Source organism: Myotis brandtii, unplaced genomic scaffold (genome assembly GCF_000412655.1).
Source record: "Myotis brandtii unplaced genomic scaffold, ASM41265v1 scaffold350, whole genome shotgun sequence".
NCBI classification, from domain to species: domain Eukaryota; kingdom Metazoa; phylum Chordata; class Mammalia; order Chiroptera; family Vespertilionidae; genus Myotis; species Myotis brandtii.
Genome location: NW_005363468.1, coordinates 2,336,644 through 2,341,415, shown reverse-complemented (window position 1 = coordinate 2,341,415; position 4,772 = coordinate 2,336,644). Strand labels below are relative to the sequence as shown.

The following is a 4,772-nucleotide window of genomic DNA, read 5'->3' as shown; positions in this document are numbered from 1 at the left end:
TTCCGGCCGGGGATGCGGGCGGGGGCGAGGGGAGCCGGTCCGGGGCAGTTTGTCTCTAAAGCGTGTTCTCTGTTTCGTTTCCAGGTCACCAACCAGGTGAGTGAGGTGTCTTGTCGCTCGGGACCCTGGAGCCCTCCCTGGCCGTCTACACCTCCGCGCCCCCCAGGAGGGTCCCAACGGCGGGTGTGCCCGTTTCACGGCCGCCTCCCTCCCACCTGGATATACCCCCAGCTGGCTCCGCTCCTCCCGTGGTCCCACTCCCCCGTCGGCAAGTGTCCTGCATCTCGGGGTTGGAGGGATGTTCATTCATCCCGTATGCCTAGTCCTCGTTCTCTCTCCGTTTTCCTCCTTTCCTGCTCGTGTCGATGCCATCCTTTTCCCACCCCAGGACCTTCTGGGTGACTCATTTGCCTGCACTCCCTGACTCCAAGCTGTGTAAACTCGCCCACCCGGTCCTGGTCATGTCATCCACCTCCCGCACCGTGAAGTCACCTTCCAACCATCCGGTGCCCCATCAGGTCACTGCTCTTCCCCGCCCCGCCCCTTTCCTCGTCCAGTTTCTTAGAACTGGAATTCAGCTCCTTCTGTGCCGTAGGAAGCGCAGTTGGACGGTCCCAGGTCAATAGTTCCCACGCTCTTCTTGGCCACGTAACAACCCTGGAAGTTCGCCTGGGTTTGGGGAGGAAGAGGGAACACCCCCCAGCAGCCACTCGATTGAAAGAAGCATCAGTGCTGCCGGGTGTGAACGTTTGCTTTTCTCAGGTCCGTTTTGCCTTACGTTCTCAACAGGTCGTTTGCTTTTTATTGCCGTCTTCGTTTATCTTTACACGGAAATTTTCCTTCCCCTAATCTTCATTCTCATCACCAGAGAATAACGTTGGTCACGTACTTAGTTGGCCTTTGGTTTTCAACGCTTGCAGAAAATTCCTTATATAATGAAAGTAGATAGACATATTTGAATGTTGGCAGCAGAAATCCTTTGTCTTTTTCAGGGTTATTATATGTTGTTGAAAGGACTGTTATTTCCCCAACTCTTATCTCTTTAGTCATCTAGAAAAAGCTTAAAACCCAGCATATACCTTTTAGATTCTCCTAATGGTGGCGATTCCTATCTATGTTAATTTCGTTTTGTATTACCCCCCTTTGAAATTTGCTGTTCATTTTTTCCCCCCCTAACACATTTTGACCACTTTGTAAGCTGAGAGTAACCTTTAGGCAGAAGTCAGTATTTGCAACTTGTGACTTAATGCCATAGGAAAGAAGCCTATTTCTCTTAGACTTAATCCAAAACTTGTTGTACAGCTTTTGTGAAAAATCAGTTTACCATATATCTGGAGAGTGTAGGGTTCCGTTGATTTATGTGTTTGTTCTTTCACCAATACCAAACTGTTTTGATTACTGTGGTTTTATAGTAAGTCTTACTTTTCAAAATTGTTCAGGCTACTTTAGTTTGCGTTTCTATATAAGTTTTACAATCAGCTGGACAATTTCCACAAAAAGTCCTATTGTGATTTTGATGGTGAATGTGTGCCCAAATCTATAACTACATTTTGGGGGAAATTAGCATTTTAACAATATTGAGTCTTGCAATTCATGAAGATGGTACATCTCATCATTTATTTGACTTGTTACAACAGTGGTTTGTAGTTTCAGCATGTAGTTATTGCATATATTTTGTTAGATTAATACCCAAGTGATTAGTGATTTTTGGGTAAGTGATTAGTGATTTTTGGGTGCTATTGTAAGTTACACTGTTTTAAAGTTTTAATTTCTAATCGTCCATTACTATATGTAGAAGTACTTTTTTTTTAATGAAAAAGAAACTTTATTTCAGATAAAATTAATATTTCCAAAATTAAGGATAAAGCAAATATACTTCCTTGTGTCCATTATCTTAGGTAATTGTGATTTCCATGAATAGAGTTACTGAGTATCATTTAAATATTTGCCTGTGTGTTTGTTGGAAGCGTCTGTAGCCTTGAGAGCAATTCCAGTTTTTCTGAATTCTTCTTTTTCCTTCAGGCATTCCATGTTGCATTCTTCATAAAAGGTAGGATCATTGTAGTAAGCCATTGGACATTCTTTCAATGCAGAATTTTCTTTCCAGCATTTTACTACTAAGGATTCCAGATTCCTTGTACATACGGTAAATCTTGAACTTGTTCAGAACATCTCTCTTGGGCCTTTTATCATAAATTTAGGGATCAAAACATCGTTTTCGACATGTCTGAGATGCTGTTCTGTTGGATTGAGTGCCATCTCAGCAACAGAGCTCAAGATACTGGTTTTTATATTTTGACTTTTGTGTCCTACTGCCTTGCTAAAGTCACTTATTCTAGTAGCTTTGTTGTTTAGATGCTGTGTGATTTTCTGTATAGACAATCATATTCTCAATGAATAGACTGTTTTATTTCTACCTTTTCAATCTGTGTGCCTTTTATTTCTTATTGCACTGGTTAGGACCTTCAGTACAACATTGAAGTTGGAGATAGAACATCCTTGCCTTGTTGCAGATGTTAGGAGGAAAATATTTGATCTGTCATCATAAAAGGTGTTAGTTGTAGGGTTTTGGTAGCTTTTTATCAAGTTAAGAAAGTTCCCTTCTTAGTTTGCTGAGAGTTTTTATTCATGTATCAATGTTGAATTTTCTCAAATGACTTTTCTGCATCTCTTGAGATAATCATTTAAGGAAGAAATAGTATAAATTCTACATAAACATAGAAGAAGAGGGACATTTTTCAACTCATTTTATGACTAGCATTAACAGACAAACCATAATAGCAAAGACTGAAAGCCAATATCCCCCATGAACATAGATGTAAAAATCCTCAACAAAATATTAGCAGAGAATCCAACAGTATATAAGAGGATAATATATCCTGACCCAAATAGTTTATCCTGGTATTATAAAGCTGGTTCACCATTCAAGTCAGTCAATGTAATTACCTATATTAACAGACTAAAGAACAACTATTTTTAAATTATATTATTTCTTTTAATAAGATGTAAGCTTGTTTTACTGGAAATATATTCTGTGATTCAGCTAGTATTGGACTTTGTTCCTAGGTAACCTTGTAAACTATAAAAAAAATTCACTTGTTCACATTAGTTAAATAGTGTTTTGGGAGCATCTTTTTTAAAAAAAATTATTTCAGAAAGAGGGAGAGAGAGAAACATCAATGATGAGAGAAAATCACTGATCGACTGCCCCCTGCATGCCCCTTACTGGGGATTGAGCATGTGCCCTGACTGGGAATCGAGCCCTGACCTTGTGGTTCATGGCTCGACCCTCAATCCCTTGCCATACTGGCCAGGTGGTGGCATCTTTTTTGATACCAGGTACCTGAGCAGGAGGTGGTTATACTTTGATGATTAAAACATGCATAGTTTTCTGCTTTTCAGTCCAATGGGAAGAGACAGAAAAGTAAGTAAATAATTAGCAATAGTATAGGTGCAATGATAGAAATTAACAGGGTACTGTGATGAAGAAATCAGAGAAAGCATCACAGGTTAGATGGTGACAAGGAGGCCATTCTGAGGTGTTATAAACAGGAGAGATGTTATTTGTATATGATTGTTTTCTATTCCTGGCATGCTTTGTTATGGTTCAGTTTGTTTTAATAATTTATAAAAGAAGTGATGCACTTTTAGTGGGAGAATGTGCAAGTATCTAGGCAGTGATTAGTTTTAGCCACAATTTTTGTGGTTGTTTCTTTATTCTCTTTGTATTAGTGATAAAATTGAGGATAGATAATGAATAGAAATTTAATTAACTAACTTAGAATTACTAGGATTAAGCCACAGGTAAACCCCAACAATAGTATCCATCTATACCTTTTCTAATTTTCTCAAGTTGATGGAATAGAAGGCCTTTCACTTATCTCAGTTTCACAGTGTTACCATTTGGGAGTTGCATGTGTTATCATTGTACTTTTAGTTTGAGCAAATACTGGTTTTGCTCTAATGATGCCTACTTTGTATAAGAATGATCAACAGGATAACATCCTGATCATTATTAACTATTACACATTAACTAGTAACCATGTGTCTCTAGGTATGTTAAGCAGTGATTTCTTTTGTTGGTTAATATTCGGTCAGTCCCTTCTAAGAATATTTTGTCATGCTACACGTAGGACTTACCTAGAATGAATTAAGTAATAGAAAATTTATTTAAAAATTTTAAGCATCTTTTATTTACACACTAGAAGCCCAGTGCACGAAATTCATGCATGGCGGGGAGGGGGGTCCCTCAGCCTGGCCCGCACCCTTTCCAATCCGGGACCCCTTGGGGGATGTCCAGTTGCCTCTTACAATCCGGGACTGCTGGCTCCTAACCGCTCGCCTGCCTGCCTGCCTGCCTGATCGCCCCTAACCACCTCTGCCTGCCTGATCACCCCTAACCACCTCTGCCTGCCTGCCTGATCACCCTTAACTGCTCCCCTGCTGGCCTGATCACCCCTAACCACCTCTGCCTCACCCCGCACCCAGGACCCAGGATTCCCTCCTCTGGCTGGTCATAGGCCCCCGGGACTCAGGCTTCCCTCCCTCTGGTCGGCTGCAGGCACCCAGGACCTGGGCCAGCTTTGCCCAGGCTGGCCGCAGCCACAGAGGACCAGGCAGGCAGCTTCGCCCAGGTCACAGGTGCTGGTGCCCGGGACTGCGGGGCATGCAGCTTGTCCCTCTCCTGGGCCACAGCCTGGCTAGTCCCCATTCCTCTCTCATGAGCTCATTTGTGCCTGGCTGGTCCTCATTCCTCTCTCATGAGCTCATTT

At 41.8% G+C, this 4,772-nt stretch overlaps 1 protein-coding gene and 1 long non-coding RNA gene across 2 annotated transcripts in view; one reads left to right on the top strand and one right to left on the bottom strand.

Annotated features, from left to right (window-relative positions):
* LOC106727032 overlaps positions 1–4,772 on the bottom strand; it is an 8,870-nt gene that overhangs the window by 2,277 nt on the left and 1,821 nt on the right. The window lies entirely within an intron of this gene.
* The window catches only part of UCHL3 (ubiquitin carboxyl-terminal esterase L3 (ubiquitin thiolesterase)), a 53,359-nt gene continuing 48,660 nt past the window's right edge, over positions 74–4,772 (top strand). Inside the window, exon 1 of the mRNA XM_014544085.1 lies at positions 74–96. The gene's annotated coding sequence lies outside the window, so the exon portion shown is untranslated. The remainder of the gene's footprint in view (positions 97–4,772) is intronic.